The sequence below is a fragment of the Vidua macroura genome, chromosome 1, assembly GCF_024509145.1.
Source record: "Vidua macroura isolate BioBank_ID:100142 chromosome 1, ASM2450914v1, whole genome shotgun sequence".
Lineage (NCBI taxonomy): Eukaryota > Metazoa > Chordata > Aves > Passeriformes > Viduidae > Vidua > Vidua macroura.
The window spans coordinates 82,900,532-82,913,707 of record NC_071571.1 but is presented as its reverse complement, the minus strand read 5'-3'; the positions used below and the strand labels follow the sequence as shown (position 1 = coordinate 82,913,707).

The 13,176-nt window shown below is 36.5% G+C and overlaps 1 protein-coding gene across 3 annotated transcripts in view; it reads right to left on the bottom strand.

Moving 5' to 3' along the window:
• SEMA5A (semaphorin 5A) overlaps positions 1-13,176 on the bottom strand; it is a 312,341-nt gene that overhangs the window by 103,118 nt on the left and 196,047 nt on the right. The gene's annotated exons all lie outside the window — the stretch shown is intronic.

Below are 13,176 nucleotides of genomic sequence, written 5' to 3'. Positions count from 1 at the left end.
CTCAGCCACCATGTCTGTTTCTTTCACAAAGAAAACTATCTCAGATTATTAGATGGATTCTCATATACTCTAGTGGCAAAGTTTTACCCTTCCTAGATCAAGACCAGATGTTTTTTCTTGCCAGACCAGAAAAAAGTAATTTCAACAATCTCAAAATATATATTTTTTAATGAATCATGCTCAATGGCCCACCTTGACCTACAACTTCTATTTCCAATCTTATAGAGATTTTTCAACTTGCCAAAGATGTGCCTTAGAGCTGAGATAGAAATTTATAACATTTTGTCTAAGTTGAAGATTGATGTACCCATAACCGCTCATGCACTCCACTTAGAAGTAACATATGTCTGTAGAATACCTATAAGCAAATATTATGGCAGTTACAGTTTCTTAACAGACTACAATTGATAAGAAAACATTTATTAATATTTCATTCTGTGATACATTCCTTTTACTTGCTGAGATAAATCATTATCTATTTTTAAGACTTTATCTATCTTTTATTTGCAATCTAATTTTATTTCAATTATAAAAATTTTAGTAAAGAATAAATAAATAATAATATATAATAAAGAAACCTTTTTTATTAAATAATTTGGAGACTTGTGAAATCTAGATTTAATTGCCAACTTTTTTTTCCTCTAGATTTTATGTGTGAAACTATGAAAGAACAGTATTCTGAACAAAAACACCACCTAAAGTGAAAAAAATTAAAACTTGAAACTTCACTTTTTGTAAAACTGTTTCATTTAACTATAACAATATCTAATCACAAATATTTTAACAGGTACTTTTCCCTACTGAAACATCGTTTGTCATGCTGTTTGCTTGGCCACTGATTTGATTCCATGACAAATTCAAAACCAGTGACAGGTAGTTACTTTATTCTCCCTCAGTATTTAGGAGACAGTTGGACCAAAGACAGAAAAGTCTCAGCTGCAGCCAAGGAAAATTATAATTTTTTTTTTTTATACCCTGCAAGGAATAGGTGTCTTCCATGTCTTTAGGGATTTTTTGGGAAGTTACTGCTTAATTAAAAAGACATTGGAAAAATATTTTAATAGTCCTTGGAGCAGGGAACAAGGCATAATCTCTCTAGCTGGATTCTCTGCCTACTTGGTTTGATAGCTGCATGGCCACAGGAACTGTGTGTGCTCTGCATACACATTAAAACAGTGCCAGTGAGTGGATTTGGGAGGGCTCCTCCCCATCCACAGCAGCCTCTTCTCTCCTGGATCAGCCATTCAACAAGGAGGTGCAAAGAGTTGCTTTGAACTCTGAACATTATGAGAAATTAAACCTCAGCTCTACATACCCCCCACAAATGTTGCTGCCATCCAGATGTCAGCAGCAGACTGACCCTCCTCTCTTGTGCTGATGTGTTTATTGCAGAGAATAATCCCTGAGAAATATATCCAGTTTTCTCAATGCATAGCCACTTGATCATGTCCCTATACAGGGTATCATCCTTTCTAATCCCTTCAGGAAGTTACATTAAAATGTAAATAACTATACTTTAATTACTGCCATTGGTTTAAGAAATGTTTTTTAAGCAGAGAGGACATGGTTAAAACTACAGCATAAAATCTTCAGATGAGGCTTTAATGAGTTGGGGAAAAGAAAGCTGTTTCTCAGGACTTGGCAAAGAGACGATGGACAAGAATTTCGAGCTTGGCTCTAGTACCTCACACTCTTTTTTTTTTTTTTTTTCCTTGGGGAGGTGTCAGGAAATGTCAAGTAGGCTATGTAGACCAAGGCATGATTTGTAACAACACTGAACAAACATTTCTTGATTTTACCAAACAATATTCTCATTTTGAATTCTTATTTAAATTACTCAAGTTCTGTCTACAAAAGTATCAGTAATAAAAATAAATACAAGGATTATGAAAAATTATGTAAGCATCCTCAAAGAAGACCAATAAAACATTTTTTTGTCCTGCATCATATTAAAATAACTTGGCATATAAAAAGACACATTCTTCCAGTTTAGAAAAGGAATGGATTTCAACAATGTCAGATTCAACATTACATAGAATACCAAGACCATTTTGGGGCACCAAACATACAGGAAAAACAAAATGTACATATTAATCAGTGTTGCTTGTACATTTATTACTATATCTGAATCAAACAGATGCTGCCAATATGCACACTGACCTGTGAGCATGTGCTATGAGACTATCATTACCAAGACACCCATCAGATGTCTTCAGAAGTCTCAAATGTTTTGGTCTGTGGGACATGAATCCTCCTTTTAAAACAACACTATCAGAAGAAATGATCATGAAAGGGCTGCTTAGGGCTGTACTTAAGGTTGTACTCAGCAGACAGTGAGTTACCTAGTTTGTACTTCCAGACAAACTAGGACAAGCTAGGCAGCAGCTCAGACACAACTAGCTGAGAAGACTATGACTAACAACATGCTTTTATTCTCAAAATTTTAGCTCCTAAGTACAGTTAGATGATAACTAAACAGATCCAATATCAAGAGCTAGACGTGAATAACACCTATCCTAGAGAATGCCCATTTGGCAATATACTGAAATTACATTCCCTTTTTTATGTTTTGGCAAAATCTAGCTTTTACTGCACTAAAAATGACATATACACACACAAAACATGAAGCCCTGAGGCAAAGAAGACACAAGAGTTCTTATGGTTCTAAATAGGAAACATTACATTTGTCAAGAGACGAGCAATTTCAATATCCTGGATTTTAAAAAGACAAAGAAATAAAACTATAAGGTTGTTACTGGTTGTTGCAATTGACTACGAAACAAACAAAGAAGTCTATATTAACTTCCCATAAACTTCTCATGAAGAGAAAACATTCAAATTTTGAAGAGATCTTCTAAAATGTTTAATCAATATCTAGGACTGGGCTTCTCAGATAATGGAGATGAGCACCTCTCAAGAGCTGTATAACCTCTAACTGAAGTAGTAGAGTACGTAATAAATATAGATATTAATTGCAAGATGAAGTGGTTTGTGGGATTTAAGGCTTGATATCTGACACAGAGCAGCAGTGAAGAATGCCACACTGTGCTCCAAGGAAAAAATTACTATTCAATAGAAGCACTGGATCCCTGCCAGTCTTCCAAAGTTGAGATATATAAATTCTGATTGGATCTGACTGGACAGGGAGTGCTTACCACTCCTATTATTTTTTATTGCCTTACTGTGTACCACCAAAACAATAAATACCTTGTAGAACCCAACACATGCTATGAATATGATAGTGCTTTCCTACTGAATAAATTTTTCAGTGCACAGATCAAAGACGCATTTAGATGCACACGTGGAGAAAACTATTTGTCAGATAATAACCCACAACATACCTTGATTGATTTCTTAACCAAGTCATATGTGGTTATTTTCATTGGAAGTGTCAGAAAGACAACTCACTACTGTACAGAAGCAGAACCAACTTGACTGAAGAGAAAGTTTCAGGAACTGTCCTCTACTCAAACTTTGTAGTTTGCATAGCACATGCCCTTGTGTCTCAGTTCCTAGATTAGTCAAATCCAGTACATGCATCCATATAGAACCTCAGCAGCAATTTCAGCATAAAACACAGCTTTTGCTGAGAAATACAGAGGGAAAGAATGATGCTGATTTTTTTTTTTCTAATCATAGCAAATAAGATTTGCTTGTCCAAATTAAATGGACAAGAAACAGAAACAAAGTTGGAATTAGAGAGAAGAAGCTCAGAACCTCCCACCAGAAGCTGTTAATCGCATTACTCTCCCTACTACATTAAAGTAGCCTTAGCTATAGTACATAGCAACAGTATACAATACACACAATCATATTATATATTCTTTATATAATGGTCTAGGAGCCAATAGCCAGAAAGTCTCACAGAGCTTGTTAGTTGAAAATCTTTGTGTATTTACTAGGTAAGTCATGTAACCACTATTCTGGTTGCAGTCATCGCTATTCCTCCTAAAGGTGTTTAGCCTTAGAACCTGATTTCCAAGGTTTATGGGATAAGAAAGAAAAATAAAAAAACCCTAAAAATTAGAAGAATGAATGTGTAAACAAGTAACTCTTTGCTCCAAATATTATGACTCTTACACGGTGACTTGATTACAGTAAAATGCATGGAACCTAATCCATCTTTTGTGATATAACCTACAGGTTACAGGATTCTCCACACAAATACAAGCACACAAAATCGAGTATCTTCACATTTTGATGACTTACAAGACACATAGCAAAGTAAGTAAGGCATATCTTGATTGAGAAATTCTTTAGCTTGTTAAGATTTGCCATGTCCTATGACCAGAGCAAGGGAAAAAAAAATCCCAGTGATTATTAGTGCCACTACTTGTAAATGCTGTTATAAACCTCTGGATTTATTGAGGTTTACCAGGAAAAATTATGCAGAATGAAGAAGCTTATAAACATCAACAAAACCAGGAGTTCAGTAGAATATCCCGTTTAATGACTGCTTTCCTGACAGCTCACACTAAATCCTGGATGTATCATGGAAAAGTACTTGAGATCCAACTTTGGGATTTTTAGGGTCGAAGTTGAGTTTCATGTAAGGTTCAAACTTTTGTTTCTCCCCATGATCTAACTATTTCACTTTCTTCTTTGGTTGGCATGGGTTTATTGAGCCACTCCTATGCATGTCCACCTTAAAAGAAAGGGATTTTTTTTAAAGTAAAAGGCCTTGCAGAATATTCTAAAGAAGATTCAGTAACATGTGACAAAGTCAAATAGCTTCAAAGGGAAAGCTTCTTTCCCACACCTCTCAGGAAGAGTCCTGAGTACTGTGTACTCACAGAATGCTACACAGTTGGTACAAAGATCAAATTTTACACCAAAATAAGGCTAATTCCAACACTGTTCCCAAAATTTAGACCAAGCTTGTTGACTGCACCTATTGGGGCAAAATAAGACTTTTGAAGGTGGGTGTACATCATAATACATCTTAGCTTTGGAGACAATTGGACAACACTGAGCACCATGTAAGATACCTCTCTTGCTCACAGCTTCATATTTTCTGCATTAGAGTTACCTAATAATAAATGAACATAGGGATTGTCAAGTCTAGTTTCTTCTTCTTCAGGCAGAAGAGGTGACACTTCAAAAAAAAAAAAAAAAAAAAAGGCTACTTGGCCATTCAAAGTTTATAAAATAGTCAAACAGGATTTGAAAGCTCACCATCACTGTGACAAACAGGAGCTGTTCTTTTTTTAATGGAAGGTTGAGACTTTGTCTCCAGCTCTTTACAATCTGTTTCCCTCCCTGGCCCACGCATTAATCTCACTCCCATGCAAGCAGAGCCAGCTGTTCTTCAGCCAGTAGCTTCTTCTTGCAGCAATTCTGATTTCCAGTGGCAGCACAGAAGTGCACACACCGTATGTTCTTCGGACATTTATTTATCTGACAGAGCTGGGCAATTATAAAGACATAATGATAATTTGTGAACAGAGAAAAAGGGCTTCTCCTACTTAAATTTGTCCCTTGAGAAAACAGAACACCATCTACTTGCAGCAGACAATTCATGAACATGATAACTAAAATATGAACAAACTCTATGAGCAAATAGCAGCAACAAACTAATCAAAATCATGACCTATTTATGGGTTGATTATAATAACAAAAAATGACTATAAATAAGTGCTGGGTAATTTGTGAACCAAATAAAGGGCTGCAATTCTCACATATAAATTGCTGTCATTTAATAATTTAACCAGCTTTAGTTAGAGCCATCTATTTATTAAGAAAGCTCACCAACTGGATCCTGCAGAATGATTTATCTCTATACACAGTGACAAAGTCAAGGGAAATCAGTGCTGCTGGACATTTTAAATGCCAAGTTTGATTCTCTGGAGCCCCACAGTATCATTTATAACTCTGTAGCCCTGATTTTAGATGTAGCCACTCTCATTTAGTACCATTTTAAAACCACTTAGCCCAGTACAGATGACACAATACAAAAGACAGGGAAAAATCAACATTTCTTTTGTTAAATTACATAGAAAAAAACCCAAAGGTTTGCATTATCCTTCTTTGCCTTTAGAGATATTCTACATGGAAAATAACATAAATATGCTAGCAGAAATATATAGCAAGCCTTCTTAGAAAAGATAGGATAAATCCCACAGTGATCATTAGACTCTTCAAGACAAAACCATGCAATCTTTTTCATCTTTTTTTTTTAACTTTGAAGCAATTTTTTTTGCTGAAAAGATTAACAATATAAACAAAATATGAATTCCGCTAGGGTTTTCCTTTATCAGAAATAGATGTCACTGCAAAAGCAGAAGAGAGTAAGGTTATTAATTTTATGGTTCCCTGTTTGACTTTTTGAAATAAATGTCCAAGATCATCACATTGCTGTCAGCACTGGTGTCTTCCAACATGTACCACCTTTCCCAGTCAAAGTAACTGATGAGTATCCTTCCTTCAAGCTTCTTAAAACAGCATTGCATAAGGCCAGAAGGCAACAACTTACAGGGAAATAGTTTTAAAGCTACTGCAAGGGTGCTTTACAACTCTGTAAAAGCGCACTATACCTTTGTCAAGCAAAGGCATAAAAACCAAAACAACTGTGTTTTCTGTAACAACAAAAGAGAAATGGTTTTCAATAGTGACAACTGTGTGCCACAGCATATATGTCCCATTATTCATCTGTACTCTGATTCCACTGTTTCTGTTTTTGAGCTAGAGAGGATAAATGCATACAAATAGACTACCTATTACTTTAACAATTGACTTCTGACTCGATTTACAACTATTTTGGTCCTTATTATTATTGCATTTATATTGTAATTTCTAGATGAAGAAAGTGGTTCTTAACTGAGATGAAAAGTCTGTATTTCTTTTCTACAGAAATTATCTACAAATTACTTCCAAGAACCTCAATGCACTTAAGATAATGCAGTCAGGAATAGCACCAAATTGGAAAAAATGCAGCCAACTTAAGCTTCGCTGCTCTCTTCACCATGTATGAAACATATATAAGCATTTATTTTTGCTTATAACTTTCAGGATGGCAACTGCACAGATATTACATAAATTCTGACATCATGTGTATTGAACTGTGAAAGCTGCACACTTTGATCAGAAGCTGTAATGTGCCAGGAAAATGACAATATTTCATCAAAGACTTTTAAGTAGCAACACACACAACTTTTTTTCTTGCTAAGATCTTGGGTTGTTTCCTAGAAAAAAAAATGAAGTATACTGATTGCAAATCAAAATTTACAAGATAGAACTGTAACAAAAAAATCACAGAGGAATCGTATCAGGGAGTACTTTGCATCAGTTTACTCCCATCTAGCAAGACAAACAGAAGAATTATAAACTGGTATTATGGCATTCTCAAACTGAGTTTCAAGCAAACTTCCAAATCTCTTTATTAGCTTGGGACTAGTTTCTGTATAATCTACAGTTTCAGGGCTTCATGAGAAAAAAATGTTACATTTGTGGATATTTACTACCCGTTTAAATGCTTCTAAAGGCAAATGTATGAAAATTCCATCTGCATTTTCCAAAAAGATATTTTCAAATATCTTCATGAAACCTTTCTACTTGTTCATTGTAATTGCTGTATTTGTTTCATCAGAATTATTTTTGTCATTATTCTCTGCATTGCTATCTGCAATTTTTAGAACTTCTTGGCAACCTGTTGTAATGTCCTCCAGTGACCTTTAAGCCTCAGATAAAACCTGGATTTATGGAATAAAAACTGTGGTTCACTTCAGTGAACAATTCACTCTTTAGATACATGCAATGTAGCCAACAATAAATCTTGCTTCAGGTTTCATACTCTCTTTCTAGGTCAGTCATACCCCAATTTCATCAATGCTGTACTATAAATCCCAATAACTAAGATCTACCACTGGGCATATAGCACTTCTACTCAGGATATAGAGGGGACATTCTCTGTGCAGTGAGATTGAAGAACAGAAAAAACCACGGCAGTTTTTTCACCAAGCAGTTTTTAAGGATGGCCTTAAAATTTTTCACCAGACAGTGCAAGTATTACCCTTTCTGAACTCCCAAGTTTATTATATGTTTATAATGCCCTCAAACTAGACACTATATCTAAACGTTTTCTTATTCATTTGAGTAAATAAATACATTTTGAAAAAGTCCTCTGAATAAGGGCTACCTGCTCTTGCTGCAGCATCCTATTTTGAAAAAACCTACCAGCAACATTTTTAACCATGGGACACCTAGACACTTATAGTGTAGGAAAGAAATAAAATGGAGGAAAGAAATATGAAGATAGGGGAGAAGGGACAAAAGGGAGGGAGACCAACTATGATGTACTGATTGGATTATTTTTTTTTTTTTAATGAAGAAAGACGCCTTTCAAACTTTGAGAGTTTTAAGAATATTTAGTGCTTCTATAGCTTTCTCTACATTTCATGTATTGTTATAGATAATTTTTAGCTCAGAACATCATGAATGCTTTAGTTCATCCATGCATACTTTCCTTGATCTTCCTTTTTAAATCATGGAAAATTGGTCCAGGGATTTCTTCTTGCCTAAAGCCAGCAGCACAAAATGTGCAGGAATTGATATATGCCTCCAGTCTGTATTAGGAGTCAGTACACTGAAAGATTAAGATGTTTCTCTGAAGTACCAAAGCATATTTTTTATATAAGCAGTAGCTGTTAAGCCCTAACACACCAGAATCTCCTAGCAGAATGGTGACTTGGCAAAGGTTTAGGAAATAAAGACTGTTGACTCAGCAGATTAATGCATTTGTTTGCTTACTCCCAGTCTCTCCTAAAGTAATACTACATCAGTAATACTACGTCTATTTAAGGTTTAATCAAATTAGATTATACTTTTATACTCCCTGTAATATTTTTATTCTAACAACAGGGTGGGTAGGTGAGAGAAAGAATGTTCTCTTAACTACTGGCCATCTGTTTCAAAAAACGGGATTTTTGCTTTGAACAACAGACAGCAGAACATTCATTTTTATTAAATCCAATCTGTATGCCTACTTTTCCACTGAAGCTTTGTGTATTTTAAAAGACAGTTTTTGGAAAACATTGGAATTAATTATAACTACAAAAGTTATGTGGTGTACATCTTTCACAGCATGGTTTGGGCCCATCCTGCTTTACACTGCTAAGTGCAAATTGCATAGTGACAGAACTTACATCAGAGTTGAATGCACTTTCCTATAGGCAGCAGAAAGTACAGTGGCATCTATTATTACATCGTTGAATAAAAATGCAATTTAGCCCAACCAATTTGACATGATATTGGTATACTATAAGCCCAGGATAATTTAGGTTGGAAAGGAGATCAGAACGTCTCCAGTCCAACCTTCTGCTCAAAAGACAGCTGGCTGTAACACACTGTGTTGCTGTGTGGTCTCGAAAACCTCCAAGAATGGAGACTGCAGAACTTGTTGCTTGACTGTCCTAGAAATTAGAAAGTTTTTCTTTATATCCAGTCTGAAATTCTCTGCCTTTTGTCTCTTGTCTTCTGACCATGCACCAGTGTGAAGAGCATGTCACCATTCTCATGTAAACTCCCTGCAGGCTCCCCACAATGCCTTTTCTCCTCAAGGATGAACAAGGCCAGCTCCCTCAGCTTCCTTTCCTAGGGCATGGTGCTCCAGCCTCCAACAGAAGGCAGCTCTCCACTGAATTTGATCCATTTTATCCATGTCCTTCTTGAACTGGGGGAGGCCAAAACTAGGGAACAACCTCTTCCCTTGATCTCCTGGCTGTGTTCCTGGTAATACAGCCCAAGATGCTATTGGCTGTCTTTGCAGTGGTGGTATCCCTTCAGCATGCCTAAGTCCTTTGGATGGCACATCCTCCAGTGTAACTACTGGTACCCTAGTGTGGTGCCACCTGCACACATGATAGAGTGCACTCCTTGTCCTCCTCCAGGTCACTGATTAAAAAATGTCAAATAGGACAGTACTTAGCTCCTTATAACTTCTATACATCATATTAAAACTACCCACTGAGCCTGACATCCTGACACATTTTAGACATCCAGCTGCCCACCCATATAGACCCTATATTCTAATTTGGATATATGAATATTGTGGGACACAGTATCAAAAGTCTTGCTAACGTTGAGATACTACTTTCTCCTCATGCACAAATCCAGATGTTTCATGACAGAAAGTAATCAGATTTTCAGATGAGTTTAACCCTTGAGTCATCCATGCTGAATGTTCCAACTCATCTTTTTCTCCATCATGTGCCCAGAGCAGTGTGCTCTAAGGAGGTGTCCCCCTTGACTTTCCCAGAGACGGGATGCCCACTAGACTTTTGCTACTCAGGTCAAGGAATCATAGAAGTGTTTAGCTTGGAAAAGATCTTTAAGAACATCAAGTCTGATTGTTAACCCAGCACTGATGAATCCACCACTAAACCATGTCCCTAAGCCCCACATCTACATGTCTTTCAAATACCTCCAGAGATGGTGAGTCTACCATTTCCCTGAGCAGCCTGTTCTAATGCCTCAATACTGTTTCAATGAAGAAATTTTTCCTAATATCCAATCTAAGTCTCCTCTGGCAAAACTAGAGGTGGTTTCCTCTAGTCCTATTGCTTGTTACTGTGAGAAGAGACTGACCCTGACCTGGCTACAACCTCTTTTCAGGCCATTGTAGAGAAGATAATGTTCCCCCTGAGCCTCCTTTTCTTCAGGCTAAACAAACCCAGCACCCTCAGGCACTCCTCACAATACTTGTGCTCCAGACTCTTCACCAGCTCTGTTGCCCTTTGCTGGACACCCTCCAGCACCTCAATGTCCTTCTTGTAGTGCAGGGTCTGAACACAGGTTTCAAGGTGCAGCCACACCAATGGTTGAGTGCAGGATGAAGATCACACCCTGGCCCTGCTGACCACACTGCTGCTGATACAGGCCGGGATGCCCCTGGCCTTCTTGGCCACCTGGGCACACGCTGGCTCATGTTTCATTGCTGTTGACCAGCACCCCCAGGGCCTTTTCTGCTTGTCAGCTTTTATTCCTTTGTCTCTTTTCCAAAGATGGAGCATTGTGGTAAAAATTTAATTCCAAATTTCATTTACCACCACTTTTAATAATGCAAATAAATTAAATCAGGAAAGATGTAATGACAACATTTCTCAGACTGGTAATAACTGTCAGCCCAGTCTTTCATCTCTCTCAAACATACACATGCTCTATGGTGTTAGGAACTTGGGGTAGAGGACATTTAATGTGGGAGTAAACCTGGACACTGGGGAAATTCAAAAGCCTTAAACTTGGGTTGTTTCCAAAATTATTGTTTATTTTCAAAGTTAAGGCTGCTGCCTTTTACTTTCTGTTGTTTACAGAAGTAGTAGCATTTTTCTCAGTAATCTTTTACCATATTCAGTGTATGATGAAAACTCAATGCTAACACCTCCACAGTTTCTACATAAGCAAAGGCAGGGCTCAGGAGAAATAAGATGCTGCACAATTAACAATATAATGAAATTAAAATTATGAGCTGTACCCCAGAAGAAGGCAAAGTTCCACCTTTCTCCTACAATCTTAATATATAAATAAATTATACTGTGTAATTTGGTGCATCTTGGGATTTTTAAACTACACGTATGCAAGGTACTTGTGGTATTTGTATATAAATGTGTTGTAATTTCAAATTCTACCAAAAGTGAGTATTAATATTTCTTAGAAAATAAGTCTTAACACTTACACTCCATTGGGGTAGAAAGAATGTTAACAAAATTCACTGTGATTCAGTGAAATACATGAAATAGGACTGACTACATCAAGAAAAAGGCAAGACTAGAATGGGGGGTTTATCATATGCTTTCTCACATTTATAAAACATACATTGTACACTTAAATTCACTTACTCTTAAATTCAGCATGTACTGAATTTTTACTAAAGATCCAGCTAAGTTAAGTACCCTGCTTCCATGGATGATCAAAACCAGACGTACAGAGAAGAATGAAATGCAAGCATACATCACAAGGAGCATAGGAGCAGTATCTTTTTCTCAGCAGCATAAAAAGAACACAGAATCACTCCTGGACACAATTTATTAATGAACCATGAAGCATAAAATTTTAGATCCTCACTTGCTGACTCAAATGTAAATGGTTATACACAACAAGGGAAACTGAAACCTAAAGACAATCAGAATTATGACAAAAGTCATTATTCTTGGTCCTTCCAAGACTGTAAATAATGTAAATATTCCACAATGTAGCGATAGTCTCTTCACATAAAATCAATTCAGTGCATGTATCTGAAATTCAGGTTTGGTCAGGGGGCCTCTACAATACAAACACCACTTAGCATTGACATGATTTCACTTAAAATGTTCTGATTTACCAACTAGCAGGCTGTTTTGACTACAACTGGTCAAATCCAAGCATATTTTAACCTATCAAAAGATTTTCTGCTACTGCCCAGCTTTCAAAGAGCACAATGAGACAAACTGAACATTAAGAAACCATTGCTTTGATGAACTATTCCCTACTAACATGCATAAGCCCAAGTACTTAAGAACGATCCTAAGTTTTATGCCTTGAGGCTTTAAACATATTAGTCCACTGTAGTATTCAGTCTATCCAGTCAATTCAGTCCTATCTATTCAGTCTCAGATGGGGACACCCTTGTTCCGCAAAACAGTTCTCCAACATCCTAATTATTTTCAAGAAGATTGAAATTTTGAAGCAAGAAGGCAATAGCTCTAATGAAGGCAATACAAGGTGGAGGGTTGTTTTTCTTTTCATGCTAAGCTTACATATAAATGGGCAAAAAATGAGGCACGGTATAAAACTGCATAATAAATATCTTAAAATGAGATGAAAAGGGAAGTTAATAAAATATATTTGAGCAAAAAATTCAGAAACAGAAAGAGTAGCTGTATTTGATATTTACAAAGTTACTTCTTTATCAGAGAGTCCGAAACCATCTTGTCTTGGGCCCTTAACTTTGTACCCTCAACTAAGTAAATGGAACAAAAGACGGTGAAACTTTGGAAGTCTTGTTTGTAGAATTTCCAATGCTTCATTTCATTTACAAGCTTCACAGCGTCAAAGAGAATAGGAAACGTACACCAAAATTGGAGTTCAGAAAACAATATAAAAGGCATTGTAATGGCTAAATTTACTATTCAGAAAATGTAGAAGATAGACAGGTGATTGTGTCAAAGAGGAAAAGCTGATGTTCAAGGCGCTGTACACGTATTT